The 19,972-nt window shown below is 45.0% G+C and overlaps 1 protein-coding gene across 1 annotated transcript in view; it reads left to right on the forward strand.

Annotated features, from left to right (window-relative positions):
- The window catches only part of LOC139786442 (roundabout homolog 2), a 95,436-nt gene that overhangs the window by 1,697 nt on the left and 73,767 nt on the right, over positions 1 to 19,972 (forward strand). The window lies entirely within an intron of this gene.

The raw sequence follows: 19,972 nt of genomic DNA on the forward strand, positions 1-19,972 counted from the left end.
ATTCTCTGTGTGTGTATGTGTGTCTCTGTTTCTCTCTATCCCTCTTCCTCTCGATCGCGTTTATAACAGATGCGAGCGCGGGCTGCTCTCTCAGCCTCGAAAACGTCGAAGCGATTCGATCAGCGGCGTCGCGCTCTCCGACGGCGCCGGCGAATCCTATTCGCATAAATTGATTTGCGCGCACCCTTCCTCCCTCCCGTTGTTTCGTCGATCGCGCGCGCACCATCGAATCCGCGCAAATCGAGTTCGCGCGTAACGAGAACGCACTTCGCGTTCGAGTATCACGGTTAAAAGTCGAGGGAAAATGGACCCGTTGCGGCTGCCGTCGCTCTTGTTGCCAGGCCGCCGGTGCCGGAGCCGTGCCTCGGAAACTCGGGAGGGATCGGGGAAACGCTGTTCCTAGCCCTTCGATTCGAAGTAAAGCAATGAGAGATACGTCGATATCGCTCGTTGATTCTGGAGTATTTATTTATAGAAGGTAGATTAACTCGCACATCGCGTAGTCAAACATTTGCGTTTTAGATAAAACAGGGGAGATAAGATTCGTTAAGCAGGAAGTACGATTGGGGGGGGGATGATGATTAATGTCTCGATCGGAGCAAACGTACAGTTTTTCCAAACGTATTTTCCGCATTTTTGTATAGAATAGAGAAGAAAGGAGCGAAGAAAAGGGAGAGAGAGAATAATCCGCGGTGACAAAATGAACTTTTCCCTCGGTTTCTGAGGTTACAATATTGGTTGCACGTTGCACGTAATTAGCCACGATGTAGGACGAGTTATAAATTATGGGGAATAACGCTCGTTATGTATTTTTCCCGCAACGTCACGCCGCGCGTACATATTTATTATTAATTGCATCGAAATCGCGTAACAAATAATATATAATTGATTAAACTGCAAGAGCAACTTTTAATCGTTTAAACGGGGAACGATTATTAAAGACTTCCCGAAGAGCGTTTCGATTCTCGCACAGCCTCTCCTCTATTAATGCTTACGAGGCCCCGGTATCATTTCGTCCGAAATCAATTCTGTTAACCCTCAATTACTTTGATGGAGGCACATCTGACCCCGATGCAGATAGCTCGTGAGATATCACTTTTATCTTGAAGCTCCGGCTCGTTATATTGCTTAAATGATTTTCACTTTTTCCCCCCTTTTTCCCCCGTGTCCCTAATTAGCGCGCGAGTTATTTCCTTTGAAGATGACACACGCGATTTTCGACGAGTTTATTAAATTCTATCTTAACCCCCGCTGTCCCTGCCCCCCCTTCCTCTTTCGCAAAAAACGCTTTATTAATCAAAGCGTAGTCCGATTATTCTCGGCGGCCGTATGGCTGCTAATTACGAAACCGGCTTCGAGAGTTGCGCTTTTTAAATTATGATGAAACGTGAAAAAAAAAAACGCGACGTTATTTCGCCGCGAAATTATATCGCCGGCGTTTACGCCGCTTAAATCGAAAATAGGCGAGAGTTAAACTTCTGGCGGAGAGAGAGGAGATTGCCTTTTGAAAATCCGCGTAATAGAAACGCGACGAATAACCACCGAACACGATGCTCGCTCGCCATGTTTCCAGGTCGCGTTTATGTTCTCTCGCGGGTTCAAATGCCCACGCGTCGAATATTATTCGAACGTATAAGCGGCATTTTCGCTCGGCGCGCGCGCGTTACACGTTGCATTTCACATTTTATCGCGGGTTACCGATATACGTGCGGGTGTAGGAAAAACAAGATTCGACGAATATTAAGGGAAAGTTCGGATGGACGGGTTATTTATTTTAGTAGTTTCCGTGCGGCGGCCGTCTAAAAATAGACGACGATACACGGAACGGGGGGGGTAGGCTTCCCCGCGCTCTATTTTTGTTTGCGACGCGATGTTTATCGTTATTCAAGCAAAACTCCGAGAGCCTTCATTCTTATGCGTCCACTGCATTGTGCTCCGCGCGCGCGTAGGCAAGCATTTGGTTTTCAAAACATTTCGCGTCCCCCCACGAATTTGTTTTTTTTTCTTTTTTTTAAGTACATGCATTCCGTCGCGGACTACGAACGCAAATTATGCGTTTAACGGAGTTAAATAGATCCCTTGTTGGTGTTGTACATCACAGGATATGATCAAAAGTTCAAGTGTTTAAAATATAATTTTGTATTCGTATATTTATTACTGCCTAGTCAGAAAGATAATTGATTACTTTTTCTCTCAGAGATAAGACAAAGAGCGTCTTTCGCCTGTAGTCGTGCTATTTCGCGAATTGGGCGAAGTAATATTCATTGCTTAGTCAACTATTTCCATTTCCTTAAGGAGGTATGCCGGCGAACTCCGCTGTTGAACGTTATATCGATTTCCCTATAATTACGCGCGTGTGCTGGAAATAAGGGCGGGCGGCACGCGACGATTATGTTGAGGCACGTTGGACAATGTGTAAATGATAAATTAAGCTAAGTTTATACCGTTCCGTAACTCCTTGGATAATTCTGCAATTCTCTGTCTCTCCCTCTTTCTCTTTCTCTCTTTCTCTCTCCCTCTCTCCCTCTCTCCCTCTCTCCCTCTCTCTCTCTCTCTCTCTCTCTCTCTCTCTCTCTCTCTCTCTCTCGCGCTTGCTCACTCGCTCGCGTGCTTTGATCATGCTATCGACTACCTCGTTTCCGCGTTCGTTTTTTTTCTCTCCTTATTTTTCTAATTCTCGCATGACCGCTCACCTTTTACTACGAGTCCCGATATAATTGCTGCCGTGTTATTAGTTATTACGTGGCGCCGAGGCGCGACGATCCGTCGTCCTCGGTCGGAAACACGTTTTAAATGGCCATTACGGCGATTGATCCCTCTTGCGCGCTGCGATTAATCTCCTTCAATCGCCGCCGCGACGACAATGCGCTCTGAGGAAAAAAGGAAAAAAAAAAAGAAAAACCGTGGCTTACGACGAGAAGAAAAGCCCGTCTCTGCTTTCGCAGGTGTCCGTACACGCTGACGCGCGCGCGTAAGAAGCTAGTCCCAGGCACCGCCGACTATTCATGCTCCCCTTAGAGATCCTTTTCACCCAGGCGGTTCTCTCTTTCAGCCTCGCGCCATATTTACCGGTTCCCAAACAGGAGACGCGCGTATAAGCGAGGATGTACAAAGTGACAGTTTTATAAGACGCGAGTTAAATGCGCATTTCGCTAAAGCACGCCGGTTTTTATGCGCTATCATCGTAGAAATGATCCGATACTGGAAAGTAACTAAAAAGCGCAAGGTATTTACGTCTTGGAAATCTATGCGAATGTGATTCGGTGTGAAAATCTCGCTGAAACGTGAGAGAATAATTCGTATAAAATATACGTTACTTAAATGCGATTAAACGTGATTCGATACAATTACTTTCGCGAAAAGGATTTCTGTAATATATCAGGAATATTTTATTTATTCTGAACTTTAAATTACATTTTCTCAACGTACCTTATAAAACGTACACGCGATCTCCAGCCTGCTTCTCGCCGCGATAGATTCAGACGCGCGTTTCTGCGAAATTTTCTGTCTCGAATATTGCGCACAGAAAATTTCGTCGACAGGCGAACGCACGTATATCGGCCGTATCGCCGGCGTGTATGGGTATAGGAGGACGCCGGCGCTCGCGAATTTTCGCATCGCATAACTTTACGAGGCATTTTCCCGGCCGCGAACTGGCGCCGAATCGCCGCCACCGATACCCGGCCTCCCCTGCCTTTTACGTCGGGAGAGACATAAAATATATTTACCGCGCATTTTTTCCTTTACCGTGGAAACCCCCCCTTCCCCTCCCTCAGCATACTTGCGATGAAAGTGTTTGCAAACTAGAAACCGTCGCGCGCGGCCGACTAGGCGTGGTTACCGACGCGATTCGCGACGCACGATGCTCGACGACATTCCGCGTATCGTCGTAATAAATCGTCGTCTTAATCACGCCACCGCATTTAACATTGCGTTGAGTACCGTGCGTCGTGGGATAAAAACGCGTCTAAAGACGTCTAGATCTACCGTTAAGGCCATTAGAAGAAGATTACGATTTATACCCTCCCCCTCCATGTTTATAATTATTGTTATATTTATTTATCGATATAACGTAGAGTATTCGTCAGAAATAAGAACCCGAGAATCAGTAGAATCATCTCTGCCTCCTCGTGTGTCTGGATTATATTTAATACGCTTAATAAGTCATTAGTACTTTTACCATGCTAAATATATTGAATGTAATTTAAATCTCTCTGACGCTACGATCGATCGTCCAGCGCTTGGAATAGCGCGCTCATTTCTTGTCGAGCGGAAATTCTGACCAAACCGGGGTGAGTCGCGCGAGTTATACTCGTCGCCGGGTCGTCAAAGGTTACCACGGATGTGCGGTTAACAACAGCGAGAGACGCAACGAGGGAGACGAGGCTTCGCTCCGTGAACCAGTTCCGACTTTATCGATGCACCCGCACTCTCGGGATATCGCGTACGCGGCCGGCGAAACAAAAACGGCACGCGGATGAATAATTTATGACGAAAGACGGCCACCACTAGGTTGCCGACTCCTTGCTCTCTCTCTCCCTCCCTCTCCCTCTCTCTCCCCCTCTCTCATCGTGTCAGACGACAACGAACGCGGACGCGTACACACGAATAATTAATCACCATCTATAGTAGGAATCTAAAGATAGTGTTTCGCGACTGACTGACGTGTACATATGGTCTTTGTTCCGCGGTTCGCTCGGCTCGCTCGTAAAAACGGCACGTGGATAATGCCGAGAGTTTCAACCGCGAGAGACAACGGCACGGCCGTCTAAAAAAAGGGTATCTCTCCCCCCCCCTCTCCTCCTTTCGTCGATGAAAGCGTCATTTCACGTAAACACGTCCGCCCCCCTGCCGCGTCCGTCCTTTTTGCGCGACATTGATATCCGTGATACGCAATTAACCCACGTCGAACGGCGTGACAAAGTTCAATAAAGCTCGCCATTTACTCGAGCAATTTCGGGTATTCGCTCGGGTAATCAGCGGGGATAATAGTCGAATTCAAGGTTCGGGGCGGTAATAAAAATTAAATTTCGATGTATTTTGAAAAATTCGATGCAATAATAGTAAGTACGATACACGTTAATAATAGAAGTCTGAAACGTATCTCGATAGAGCCACATTGTAAACCGCATCACGCCCGACCAGCTGGCATAATGACAGATATTATAAATCGATCGTATTCCATATACGGTCTATAGAAGTTATGTATAGTCTGAATTATGAAACAAATGCACAGTTGTATTCAACGTTACTGATTAACTTGGTTAGTTAAGTCCATTTCTATTCCATTCAGGCATAGGAAATAGACTTGTTGGAAAATTATTGTGACATTCATTGTTAAAGACCAGAATATGTAATCGATAACCGATTGTAGTAATTATCGCATGTATACCTTTATATGTAATATTCGTTATAATCTGAAACTGTAAGATACAGAGAATCGTTTTGCATAATTAATAACGAATAATTAGGAATATTTTTTTATTGATGTTTCGTCTGAAATATTTTTCAGATGTGTTTCTATATATTTATCGTTGATGAATATGAAACAGATCTTTTCTTAATCAAAAATCAAGTCAAAATTTTACGAAGCTCAAGCTTTCGAAATATTTAACAGGAAAAAGTTCAGTCTTCGCTATTTCTTAAATGCAGTTTGCTTTAATAACAGATTTTATTGTGAATTTATGGCATACTTTATTTTTAATAGTAATTCTAAATTATATGAGATTCTTAAAAATTCGAAATTAAAATTCAACCCGAAGCTTATCCTTATTTAACCATTTAACTCATTTTGACCATTTTTATAGTCGCCACTGCTCCTACTCAATATGTCATAAGTTTAACTGAACCAATGAAGTTAAAATAATACTGTTAAAATAATAAATTTCGACACACATGGTAGTTAGAAATAACAAAATGTAATTCAAATTATTGATTTAAATTTCATCCTTTAATATTTAACAGTGTAGGTAAGAGAAATCGATAAAAGGGCAACGATTATTTGATTTACTATTTATAAACTTGGTAATATATATCTATCTTTAAAATGAATAAAACAAGATTTAAATGAACTCGAAAGCGTAGGTTGGAGCATTCGCGTATCAAACCACTTAATCGATTAGACGATACGCTATCGGGGAATTCGATGCAAATCTCACGAAACACCGTGTACCGTGAATACCGAGACACGAATGAACACGGCCGGGGATGGATAACGGAATGGGACGGCTGTACGTTGTCTTTCGCATATTGCGGCGTCCACGAGAGAGGAATGTTAGTTACTTCGTCACACACTCGACCCGTCGTCCCTCGTCGCACCTTAGCACGTGTGCGCGAGTGCATCGAGCACTCCAATGAGATATGCCGCGTGTCGTTAGGATGCATTCTCGCGCTCGACTCTTTTTTTCCTCCCTTTTCGCTCGCTCGCTCGCTCTCTCTCTCTCTTTCTCTTTTTTCTCCTCTCTCCCTTTTTTTACTCGCCATCTGCCATTTGCACTCGCTCGCGTCGCCGGCGTGGAATCCGAATGAAGACTAAAAAGGGCTGATCAGAACTTGCTCGAAGGCAAGGCCCGTTCCTTTCTCCCGCGGAATGACAAGTGACTTCGCGTTATCTTTCACGGGCCGCGACACGTACGCGTGTCGTCCTGGGTCGCCGGGCGAATTCGGGCCCTGGAAATTAATCGCGGAGATTACGCGCTCGAGAATCGAAATCGACGGCGCTATGTATCACTTAACGTCGCAGCATGCGCCATATTTATATCTGGCGCGATATTTAGATTTTTTTTCGTTGATCGATGACACGAATCTTTCATGATATACTTTCGTCAGAATATATAAACGTTTTACTTTAAATATATTTTTTCAGCTATTTTCCGACACGATTTCGAGATTACCTAAATATTTCGAAATCTACCGTTTGATTAAATGATACTTGTGTGATACTTCTTTTTTAGATTTTTTTCCGATGACCAATGGCATCTTTCGTGACATACTTTCAGAACAATAAAAAATTTAAATATATTCTATTTTTCTTTAGCTTTATTTTCCGGCAGATCGACGATTTCGAGATTACCTAAATATTTCGAAATTAATCTACCGTTTGATTAAATGATACTTACGTGATACTTCTTTTTTAGATTCTTTTCCGATGACCAATGGCACGAATCTTTCGTGACCCACTTTCGTCAGAACAATAAAAAGTTTAAATATAGTCTATTTCTCTTTAGCTATGTTTTCCGACAGATCGACGATTTCGAGATTACCGTAATATTTTCGAAATGTGTCGCTTGACTAAACGATACATAATACATTGTGCATTTACATAATAAAGATGTTGCTTGGTCGCGTCGACCTGAGGGTCAAGGAGACCCTGACATCGTCGCGATATAACGTTAAAAAGTTAGTGAAAACGCGATTTTACGTTTCAGGCAAGTTGACGGTGGTAGTCGTTAAATAAACTGTTAGTGCAGTCTAGCGAGCGCCACGGTTAAACTTTCCTACCGCAAACACCTCCGTCGTTCTCTCGTTCGGGGATTTAATGGGAGAACGAAGGTGATGGACTTTGAAGGGCGGGCCGTCAGAGCGAGCGCGGGCGCGGATTTTCAGTTATTTCATACGGTACAAAAGCGAGACTCCGGCGCGCTTTAACCGTGGAATGTAAAACAGCGCCCGCGCCGGGGACCTCTCGGCACCCGCGAGTACGACAAATCCGAGAATGTAAAGCAGCGGCGGATCTTGTCTCCGCCTTGGGCGGTAAAGCACCTCGTCGTCGTAGCGAGGACAAGAAAACGTCCGCCTCGTTTGTTTGACGCGCGCGCGCGCCCCCGCCGCGCCGCCGAGTAATTCGATTCACTCCGGTAATAGGACCGGTATTTGCACTGGCAAAAGTCGGAAATGTATACACGCGGTAGTTTTTATTAAACGCCCGCGCTATCAAATTCTGTTTCAGCTGAAAAAAAATTTATTTCCCTCTCTTCTAGTATGCGTTATGTACAGGATACGGTTTCATAATTTTAATCAACTTTGTATTAAGGTGGACCTACGCTATTTCCCGCGCTTCAACGGTAATTCAATTTCATGCCTAATTTCCGCGATATTTAGCGGCAAATTTTCCAGCGTTCCGGGGCAACATCGTATTATTTCCGAAGTAATTGCGACGAGGCCGGCGCGGCGCTCTCCCAGCCCCGAACAACGGCGGCGATTTTCCACGAGTATGCGCTTTTGACTTGCCGCCAATTAAAATAGACCTTCGGAAAACGGCTTATTTCCAGGCTGAAACTCACCGCGCGTTACGGTCGTTTACGGCGCGCTGCGCGCTGAAAGAAAGCTCTGTCTAAAGTAGCGCGCGATTAGGGCGAAGGAGGAAAGCGAGAAGCGAGCGGAGAGGGAAAGGGAGAGAGAGAGCGCGCGCGCTCGTGACACGTATGACACATCAAAGAGACTAATTTAACGAAACGGGGCTACGGGACCGCGATACCGCGACGCGACGCGACAGGAATCGGCTGTTCGCGGAGCAACAGCTTACATTTTGTTGCCGGCCACGCGTAACGACGACGACGATGACGACGACGATGATGAGCGACCGAGAGATCGCAGAAGATCGCGCGCGATATATCGGACAAAGGAGCGCGTTGTTCGCGCGCGCGTTGCAGGCCTTCCTCGCCGCGCCGGTCGAGCGCCGAGATCCACCGAGATGTTTTCTGAACTTCGCCCGGCGGAGCCAGAGAAACCCGACGTGAGAGCGCATTCTCTCTCTCTCTCTCTCTCTCTCTCTCTCTCTCTCTCTCTCTCTCTCTCTCTCTCCCTTCTTTCCCTTCTCGTTCTCTCTTTCTCATTCTCTTTCTTCTTCCATCGTTGCGCGCTACTCCTCTGCGAGAGAGGTATTTCCGTCAGAGTAGTTCGCCGTCGCCTTCCGAAAGGGCGTATTAGGTCCTATTATTTCGCGCGAGTACCATTACGGATATAATGCCGCGCGCCGGCCTGGGCCTCTCTATCAAGATCGAGCGCGTACACAGATGGCCCGTATGAATGCGCCAAGAGAGAGAGAGAGAGAGAGAAAGAGAGAGAGTGTGTAGTAGTCGCGGAAGAGAGGCACAAAGGAAACTGGCGTGGCGGTTTGAAAATTTCAGCGCGGTTAGATAGAGATCGTAGCAATATCATTAAGCGAAAAGCGAATGCGTAAGTGTACACCTTGGTTCTCCCGCGTCCTCTCCATCGATCTGTTAACAAGGGTTCTTTCAGCTAATCCATACAGCCGAATTTCCTCGGTAAAAACTCAAACGTTGTTTCTCTCACGCTTCGAGAACTCAAGCCGAATCTCTCTATTCAAGTTAAATCATGTGAACTTGCGTCGTTACCCGCGCTATCTCTAATAATGATAATAATGATTATGCTAGCGCACTACAGCATGTACGTTACTCGAAACCACGCGCAATAACCGAGCGACGATTTTGTACGTCAGGCAACTCCGTAATTAAGCGTTCCATTAACTTTCCGTATGGCATTGTGGCGGAAAGCGAAATAATCCCTTCACGTATCGCGACATTCTCGGGAAGGGTAGAGAGTCTCGATATTCCGAGATCATCTTATTATTGCGCTATTATACACTGTCGCTCGCGATTAGGGTGCCTTTAATATTCGATGTTGCGCGCCGCTCTGTCGCGACAGACAATTTCGATGCTGGCACACGCGGCTGGCTGGCTGGCTAGATGGCTGGCTGCCTGGCTGGCTGGTTGGCAGGCAGGCTGACTGACTCTCTGTCTCTCGTCGAGAGAGAGAGAGAGAGAGAGGACGGCGTCTTTCCCGGCGCGGATACAGCGCGCGGCAGGACTCGTGAAAGATGTACGGCCCGAAGGTGTCTTCGACCCCGTTAAGTTCCCTTTCTCGACCGTAAAGGCCGAAGATGTGGGGTGCGAGAAGAGAATCGCAAGGGGGAAAACGCACGATCGATAAGAGCGCCTCGTAAGACAATTTCTTCTGGGGCGGCGAGATAGCGAGACAGAGATAGATAAAGAGAGAGAGAGAGAACGGGAGCGAGAGAAGCGGGCTTCTTTCTACCCATCGCCATTTTAGGTACAGGTGTATGCGTGCGCGCGCACGGGAAGAGAGGACGAGAGGGTGCGAGAGAGGAGCAGAGGCAGGACGGTAGAGAGGTTCGGCGTGGGTGGAAGGGAAGAGATGAGCTCCCCTTCCCCCCCCCCCGCGCGGCGGGAAAGGAGCCCTTTTGCGAGAGAAACGATCGTGCGTTAGAGTCTCCCTGAAACGGTCTTATTTTTTTATAAGTTTCGGCGACCCCGTCGAAGGAGTCCCGAAGGGTGCGCGCCGCGAGATTCCGTCCCTTCGTCAACGGACCAACGGCAACTGTGCGCACACACAAGGCACCCTTCCTTGGAACGTGACTGCTCCTTATACCGGGTGATTTTGCCACGTCGATCGTTAGTATCCGTCGAGATGTAGGACGAGAATAAAATACAAGAAGCAAGGAGAATAAATGTATGCGATACATTAATAAGATTACATGTAGAGAGAATAACAAATATTTTACAAATATTAATATAAATTTAAAAATATTACATATACGGAAAAAAACAGAGAAATTCACGTTAATCTTTTCATGTGTTACGACGAGCCTTTCATTTTATGCCACGTACATCGCAACTTCGATCATTTGTCAGGTTTGGAATGCACGTTCGCCTTCTAAAATTTCTCATTTTTTTACAGATTATTATTTCATCGCGCGTTAGTTGCGCACTTCGTTCTGTCTCGGCCGTTATTTGGGCTCGCGATCGATGAACTTGAGCACGGATTTAAAGCTCTCGAAGCGCGTACCGGGTATCGATAATACGCAATCGGAGGGTATTGGTATCCGTAATACGCAATTGAGTACGGGTATGAGTATTTCGAAGCCCATATAGTAGGCATCGATAATCGATATCGGGTAGATATCAACCGCCACTTTGAATTCTTTTGACTGGAGTTTCGCAGGTTTTTTTATGCCGCCCGTCGTACGTAGCTCGATTTGTGCGACGCGCGTATCCGACGATGTAAAACAATATTTCAATTAATCATCCTGCGTGATATCGTCAGTCAAAGTACAATGAATCGTTGCGCGATTGGCTCTCTCTTTCTCCCTCCTGCACTGTAAATAGTGATATCTCGAGTGAATAATTACGCAGCAGGAACAGATAGCAAAATCTCACTCTCTCTCGCGTGTTTTTTTTCCCTTTAATTTTAACAGAATTTTAACGAACGAGAAAGATTTGAGCACGCTCTTAATTGTCAAATTAATCAACGTTAAATATTCACGGTTATTCCCACTTTTCTTATCTAAAATTTAATTATGTGGAAACATATGACGTCTAATTAACTTTTCGAGTGCCAGTTTCTACTGTCATTTTTCGTGCAAAAAATACTAGACCGTTCTACCCGTGGTCAGTTTAAGTATAAATATTTCAACTTCTTTTTTTTCTCTCTCTCTCTCTCTCTCATTCAGAGCCTAAGGCTATGAAATAACATCATTTTACCCGAAAGAACAACGTCAGCAGCTCTGGCATTTTCCGCAAAAATTCCGGTAGAGAATTCCGATATCTTTCACAAGGATTATTACCCTATGCAATGTCGATTATCGAACACCACTTTATAACCCCGCTATTATTATGATTGACGTAATGTTATTAACCAATGGAGAATCAATTAAAAACAGTGGATTTATATGCTGTTATAGATAAACGATTAATTGCGTTGCGAGGAATTAATCTCTAACGAGATAGATCCGCTGACAGGTCGATAAAGCAAAAGCAATTTTTCCAAAGCGGATCTCCCGTTTAAATCTAATTGCGCGCGACGCGCGGTGCATTCTGCCACCGTCGCGTCGCCCGCTGCCTTTTCTTCCACTTCTCGTTCTCTCGGAGAAATCAGCCCGTTCGTTAGCGGGACGACCGACGTAGCCGCGCGACCGTAATAATTTCAGACGCACAAAAGAAGATAACGATCGAGAAGTGGAGAGCTAACCCGGAGGCCACCGGGAAAAAGAGAGAGAGAGCCGCCGCCACCAAATTAAAATCACACTAAACTACCGGCAGCATTGTAATTAAGTATTTCTGTGGTAAAAGATCCTTTGGAAGCCTGCCGAGAGAGAGAAATTCTCTCCTTTCCCTCTATTTCTCTTTTTCTCTCCGTCTGTCCGTCTCTTCCATTCTGCGATCCCCCGAATGCACCCACGCGTACGCACACGTGCGTGCACTTGCACGCGCACGCATTTAGCTGCGGAGCCGGTCTTCATGTCTCTCTTTCTTTCGGGTCGTACGCGCGTGAAATGCGCGCGCCGAGTCATCGCGCAAATATTCCTCCGTCCATGGTAGCCGCACTATCGTCGTCATCGAGCTTAAAGGGAGGGGAACGGGAGAAAGACAGAGGGAGAAACTACTATAACGTCAATCTGTGAGGGCACTCGGAGTGTCCTCCTTCCCTCCGTAGATCGATCTAACGGCCGGCTCGCCCGGCTCTTTCTTTACGTCTCTTCCCACTTCGGGCTTTCCTGCCCGTAGCAGAACAAGGGAGGAAATGGCGAATTAGAGCGAATGGGAATGATAAGCGCCAGTGAGAGCATGGCAGAGGAGAGAGGTGGGACCGGAGAGATGGAGAGAGATAGTGGGCCGGAGCCCACACCAAACCGACGGTAAATCAATACTGACATCGCGGTCGTGACGCCATACGCCAAGTCATCGGACGTACAACGAGTAGAATGGCTATTAAGACTAGCAACGCCGACAACTATTGGGAAAACACTCGCCAGTATCGCGGGTATCATTATTTGGAGATTATACTCCGATCGATTACGTCGTAATATGTCTTCGACGCTGATGGTATGGCCCCCGGGACCATTAGTTTTATCTTTTAATGTCGAATCCTTTAACGAATCTAAAGGGCGAATTTTGTACTGTCCTCTATTTATACCATTAATCTGAATGGTGAAAATATATATTCGGATTTTCAATTAACAATAGAAATTTTTAGATAAGCAAGGATTGCGCGGAATTTTACATGTTTGACATTACTATTCTGTCTATTCGCGAGATAAAAATGACAAAATTTCATTCGCGCCCGATATTCAGAGAATTCAAGTCGCTTGAATCATCCGGATATTCCAATATCAGGCCCAGCGATATCCAAATATCGGAGTACGTCCGGAATTCGGAATTGCATTTGCGAAACCCGGTAGCGATACCGTTAGATACGCGAAGTGGTGTACTAGTATTGCGTTACGATTCCGTCGGAATCCGCGAGACGGAGAAAGAGAGAGATGTCGACTTTATTTCTATTTTATGCCGCGCGTGTATTTCGGCTCCTCTCTTCGTAAGCGCGCACTCGCGCGCGCGCGGCCTATCCGCTTTAAAAAGTTATCGATTGCCGTCCCTCGCGGTGTAAAACGCGCGGAAGTGCCCGGCGCCTGTTATGTACCGACAATGAGAATATTACGTCTCCGGCTGTCGGGAGTCGCATACGCAATTTCTTCCTGTCGGACGGATATTCCCGGCTCCGCCGCCGCGGCCGTGGCGCCGTACGTACGTTTCGCCACGGGAGATGAGTTCGGTTTTTATCCCGACGGTAAACCTGAAGAGCTCTATTGTGCCGGACGAATCAACCCTCCATTGAATCGCGCTGCCTTCCGGCAACAAATCAACTAAATACAATAAATCGTGCTTTATTAACGAAATCCGACATTTCGGATGTCTTCCTTTCGCTAGGAAATAAGCGTAATATTGCTACGGGAAATTACATTGAAGATTGAGTTATAAATAATTCCCGATGCACATAATAAACGTTTACTTTCTCTGAATATTCTAAATCGCTCAGTCTTGATAATTGAAAGTGTCCAGGAATAAATTTATTATCTGCGTGAAGTTATACGTTTATTCTTTTCTATTTTTGGGATGGGTCATATATATTTAGATAAAAGAGATTTTGGATATCGTAAATTTTAACTTTTGGAACAATTAATATTCTCGTTTGTTATCGATATAAGCAAAATCTTGTTATAAGAATATGTCAGATGCACATAAGGTCACTATTTCCAACGTCTGTTAACTTCTAACCGACCGTGTTAACTTTCAAATAGCCAACTTCTATTGGCTATTCTGAAAAGTTAACGGTCGGTTAGAAGTTAACAGACGTTGGAAATAGTGGCTCTTAGTGCAACGAACGAGAGAACGCCGTTAGTTTTAAAAAGAAATTTTCCTAAAATCTGCTCTAAGTCAACTGAGTAAAAGAAAGAATGACTGGCGAAGTAAATGTTACTTATTTGGTTTTAAAAGAACAAATATTTCGAGAGATATGAGCGTGATTCCGTAATATAATATGCAAAAAGGATCTTCAGATCTTCGATAGAATATATTCGCAGAATTACTGAGGCAGAAATATTACATCGACGTTGTCGTCGACAAGAGAAATAGACTCGAAAATCTCGAAAGTATAAAAGAAAAAAGACCCTATATATCGCTCGTGTACAGCTCTCTCTCGGTTGATACACGCTAGAAGCTGAAATGAAACGAGAAACGCCTAGGGGCGATTTAGCGCGAGAGAGCCACGAGCGAAGACTCGGCTCGTCGGCGAAATATGAAAAGTCCGTAGGCGGTTTTAATTTCGCCGCGTGCACCGCCATTGTTTCCCGTCTCTCTGCACGACGGCGCGGGCGAACAAAAGAAAATCGCGCGCCGGAGCCCGTGGCGAGGAGCGGCGCCGGCGTGTGCGCGCAGGGCTCGCTCTCGAGAACGGCGAGATAGAGCTTGTGAGATACGCGAGAAAAAAAGCCAGCGGAGAGTCTGCGGAGTCGACTCTCCGCTTCGACTCGTCTCGACTCGAGTCGAGTCGAGCCCGGGGTTCCATGCCGAGCGAGAGAGCAATGAGAGCATCCGAGCGCGAGATACCGGGAGAACGCCGACCCATAAATCACGTTATTTAATAGATCAACGGCGATGACATCTGTTGCGACGTAGGTGTAATGTAATTACGCGCCGCGGGCGGAGAAGAGGAGAGAGAGAGCGAAGGGGTGGAAAACAAAGTTTTCAGCGGGAGGGCGAGAGTCGGAATTAAAATTCGCGATTGGCGCAAGAGTCGATTTTGTAATCTCGCGTCGCGGGACAAAGCGCGAAATTTGCGTATTCCGATGCGTAACGCAATCGTCGAGCGTTTTGCGGCAATCGGCGCGAAGAAAAAAGAGGCTAATAAATTACATAGCCCTGAACGTGATTTCCGCGGGATTATTATCCGAATCCGCGGGACCAATGTATATTTGCATTTGATATTTTACATTTTATCACGTGACAATTTTGGGCATTCCGGTGGGGGGGGGGGGAATAAAAGCGATATTCTAGCAAAATACCGAAAAATTAATCAAAATCAGCGAAGAGGCTTTGTTCGATCTCCTCCTCCCCTCTGTATGTTCTGCCTCCGGGCGGTACGTATTTCGTTTTAACTCGGAATTGATGAGAATTGTTGGTTTTGCGAATTTGGAGCGTTTAATGAAATCAAAGCTAAATGTTTTTTCCCCTCCTTTTTTTTCGGCGGCGCGAACGCGATACGAATTTCTACGTCTCTACGTATATCACAGTCGATGTCTCATGCGCGAATGTAAATGATGGATGGTACAATACCGCGACGCGAAATGAGGGTATAAACGATGGATCCGTTTATAATTGCAAATTTCATTTCATGTTTCCATTGTGTAAAACTGCATTATTCCGCGCTTATGCAATTGGGCGCGCAACGAACGCCAAGCAGTTCTTTGTTAGGTTTAATGGTGCCCATCGATTTTCGTTGGCTCTCTCGAGCAATTTCTCGTATATATTAATGCCAATAGATAGGACTCTTCCTCTTCGCGCGGGCTTGTTCGGGACAAATCAAACTCCGTGGCAAACGGGTCTCGACGCTGTCTCTCTCTCTCTCTCTCTCTCTCTCTCTCTCTCTCGCTCGCTCCTTGTTTCATAAACACGCGCGCACACACGGATACACATACGCACGCGCATTCTGTCGACATACCCTTGAGGACCGGAATGTGCGGCGCAGGACTTCGATTTCCAGTTAGTTAGGGCAGTTGCGATTTAAATGGCGCCATCGGAAATAGAGGAGGAAATGAACAACGCGCGTGTTACATCCACGTGCCGAGTTTTCCAAGTCGCCTACATTATTATTGCGCGTTGTACAGGAGACCTCCGAGTTGGAATTGCGTATTTAATTCTTCGTTTCGATCGCTTTAACTTTCACGGAGCTCCGTAATCGCATAAAATTCAATACCTGTTTCATTTAACACTGAATAACAAAACGGAATTTTATTTTGTACGTTTTAACAAAATAGTGAGCGAGAGATCGTGATGTTTTTTCCCTTCAACTATCTAATGTGAACTTCAAAAAACATGAAGAATAAGAAAGAAACATTTTTATTTAGTTTATTAAATTTTCGAATAATATCTATATGAAAATTAAATCTTTAATATATTCAGATTTCTTTTCTCGGGTCTTAAAACTGATTGTTTTTTTTTCCTCGAACGTTTTCGAAGACCTTGGAGTGCTTACAGTGCATATGCATATCTATACAACAACGACCCTGTTCCGAGCGAATAATCGGTTAACGCCGTCGAACTCAGTCATCGATGCATAAATTATTGGCGCAGTCACGCGGATCGAGACGAATTTAGTCGTTACGGCTTGCGATCTTAATCCGTCTAATATTTAAATATAGCTTTATAAATGAATAGCGATTCTAGTATTTTACCAGAGGTAATATCTCGCTAATATCAGGTTTGAAATTTTAACGAGGAGCTCTTTCGCAAATTGCAAGACGGTATATTTTCTCGGAGCAAATAAATTCTACTTATTTTAACGATTCGAGAAGTACCACACAGATGCAATTTATTGATAAACGCGCGGCGTATATATATACGCATACGTGACCAATATAAATCTTCGCCGTTGGCGTAACCTAGCGCTATGCTGATTTATAGATATCGAGCGATTCTGCACGAGCAGCGACAGAAATCCGATTATGGCGGAACCGGCGGTGTTACACGAGCGTGTTTGGGGTGGTATCGCGCAATTTCGAGATCCGTAATCGAAGGAGACCCGGGAAAATTCGGAAAATTGATGTGACGTAAGTTATTCGTTAACTACAGGTTGTTCCTCGAGCGTGGGGAACGTGTTACGGACGCCGTTCTGTGTCCCGGGTTACTTTCCCGTGGACGTAGGGGGGAAGGGGGCTACGTGAACGTAGTTTGTTTCGTTTGCATATAAAGCGCGTATCCGTTTCTTTTCGGAAAATGCCCGGCGCATGTTACCACTACCAACGCATGCACTTCTGAATAATTCAAACAAAGGATTAAGCGTCGTGCACCCAGCGTTGCTCCACCGGATGTCTAACCGATGTTAAGAACGGCATTCGACATCCCGGGCACATTCGGATCCTCGTTTAAATTTCACGGACTTAGGAAAGTTACGTTAAACTAGAGATCCGCGCCGAAATATTTTGGTATGCGCGAGACGTGACGTCTGTAAGTCTTCAAGCATGCCACATAAACGAAATTGTAATTACTTGAAACATATAGTGCGTAATTAGCCATGTATAAATATCTGAAGAATAATCGTAATTTACGAGGAATATATTCTTAGTTTTTCAGAATTTAGAGATCTTAAATACGGCGAGAAATTTATTGGATATTCAACATTGGACATTAATTTTCCTCGGTTTAGGTAACGGATGAGGGATTTTTGAAAAATCAAGATCGTTTACCGTTTCACATGAATAATTTATTCGCGTCTGTTTAAACAAAGTACTGGAAAGGTCGGAGCTCTGTTTGCGTTAACCTTGCGCGACGAACGCACGAGAAAGCTAAGTGAATACACAATGGCAACGAGGCGAATGACTAGTGAATATGACGCCTGGTTGGCCTTCCACGGCCAACTCCACACACGGTGTGCCCTAGTGATAGCAAAAGTGGAAACTGGTATGATAATGAGTTGCAAACAGTACGAACCTCCTCGTATATGTCGCTTAAGGGGCTCATATAGCAAAACGGAGATTGAGCAAATTGCCGAGACATAAAGGCCAATTTAACTCTCGGCGATTCAAATTTAAAGGTCAATCGCTATCTAATCATCGAAATTACACGCTTAAATTCGCTACCGGATCAGAGGTAGAGATTATACGGCATATACTCGCGTCGGATATTCGGTTTTTTAAATTAATAAAAGAATTTTATCGATGAAAAAATTTCGCGGTTTTATGAAAGATAGAAGTGGGAATTATACACAGCCGCGAAACTTCGATGTGAAGGTACAAATAGTTTGGATATCGTGTAGCTCTTCTTGCTTCCGCCGAAGTTAAGCGAGCTCTTGTGCGCTCTTGTGTTATCGAGCTCTCTTTTTTTATCATCATCCGTCGTACGCTTTCTGATTTCGACGGGGTCTCAATTTCTTACACGAGCGAGGTTATATTGCTGAAAAAAATAAAATAAAACATCCACGGCCTTTATAACAGGCTAATAATAGGTGCACCCGTGTAATTTGCTTCGTCACTTTTCTGCTTCTCTTGTGCCCTCCTCCTTACTCACATTAGTGAGACCGGGAGATTGCACCTGCGCTTTTTTGCGCTCGTGAAAATAATCGGATCTGCTAATAGTGCGGCATTTACGAAAAAAAAAAAAAAAAAAAAAAGCGAAGAGTCAATTTCAATTATTTTTTATCGGAGATTCTGTTTGGAATTCTCTCCCTCTATAAATATCTATACTCTATATATTAACAAGACTTAATGTGTGTTTTTCATCTCCATTCGTAATTTAGAGAATTAGATCAACATTACATTAAAATTTCAATAATTAAAAGGTAGATAATTAAAGCCATTAATTCATCGATGATTGGATTTTATATCCGTTTAATCTCTGTTTTAAATTACATTGTTATATCAAAAATTACTGCTCGGAGAGAAATTACATATTATGAATTATAAAATATGCAATTACATTATCTCTGTAACAAATCACCCTTGTTTATTCAATCGCACTGTTTTTCCGAAAGAAAAAAAAATTTTTCGAAAAGTCCCTTTTCTCAGCTCTCACACAGGTATCGATTCTCTCCGCGCAAAAGTCATCCGATTATCGGTCTCTCCTTTTAATACACGTGTACGCGAGCGGAGGCACTTCGCGGAGGAATGCCCCGACTAGGCAGCAGCACGGTGCGCCTATCTAATAATGCGTGTAACCACAGGTAATCCGAGCCACTATCGATGACTAATACCTGCTCGCTCGTTGCTCCGCTCACACCGACGCGATGCGACGCGACGCGACGCGACACGACAATGTAGCCGTCGCGTCGCGCCGCTCACGTACGTATGTGCACGTATGCGAGCGAGCGCGCACGCATAATGCATATGGACGTTCGGCGAGCGACATACACCACGGCGAGCCCGAAATCTCGTGGCACGGAGATAGGACGCCAGAGGCGGCGATATTATCAAATTATATACCTGCACTACGTATACACCGGCGGCCAATAATTCATCCATAATTCAGTTATCTAAATAGGACACCCGCGCGCCACACATGCACACATGTGACTTTCGCGCTGGGTGCCGTACACACGCGAGCGCACAGCACGTGCATGGTGCCCGCGCGTGCATGTGCGTGCGTCAAAGCGCGCTAGATGCACGAGAGCCGGTACGCGATGATCTCTGGTAGCTGTTAGAGCGAACGGCGAAAAAACTGCCGCGGAATTATCCTACCCGATGGACGTCGGATGGCGGTTGTGCACTCTCGTGCACGCCGAGTCTCTATCGGAACGCTATCGCGCTTTTTATTAACGCCGCGATGCTATCATGGGCAGTAGTTAAAAAATTTTCAATTATTTTATACTTTATTAACTATTTGCGCAGCAATCTATTAATTTTTTTTCTTCGCGTAGAATAAACTTTGTATCCATGTACAATGTA

This window comes from Temnothorax nylanderi, unplaced genomic scaffold, assembly GCF_030848795.1.
Source record: "Temnothorax nylanderi isolate EJ_2023f unplaced genomic scaffold, tnyl_v1.0 TNYL_tig0009_pilon, whole genome shotgun sequence".
NCBI lineage: Eukaryota > Metazoa > Arthropoda > Insecta > Hymenoptera > Formicidae > Temnothorax > Temnothorax nylanderi.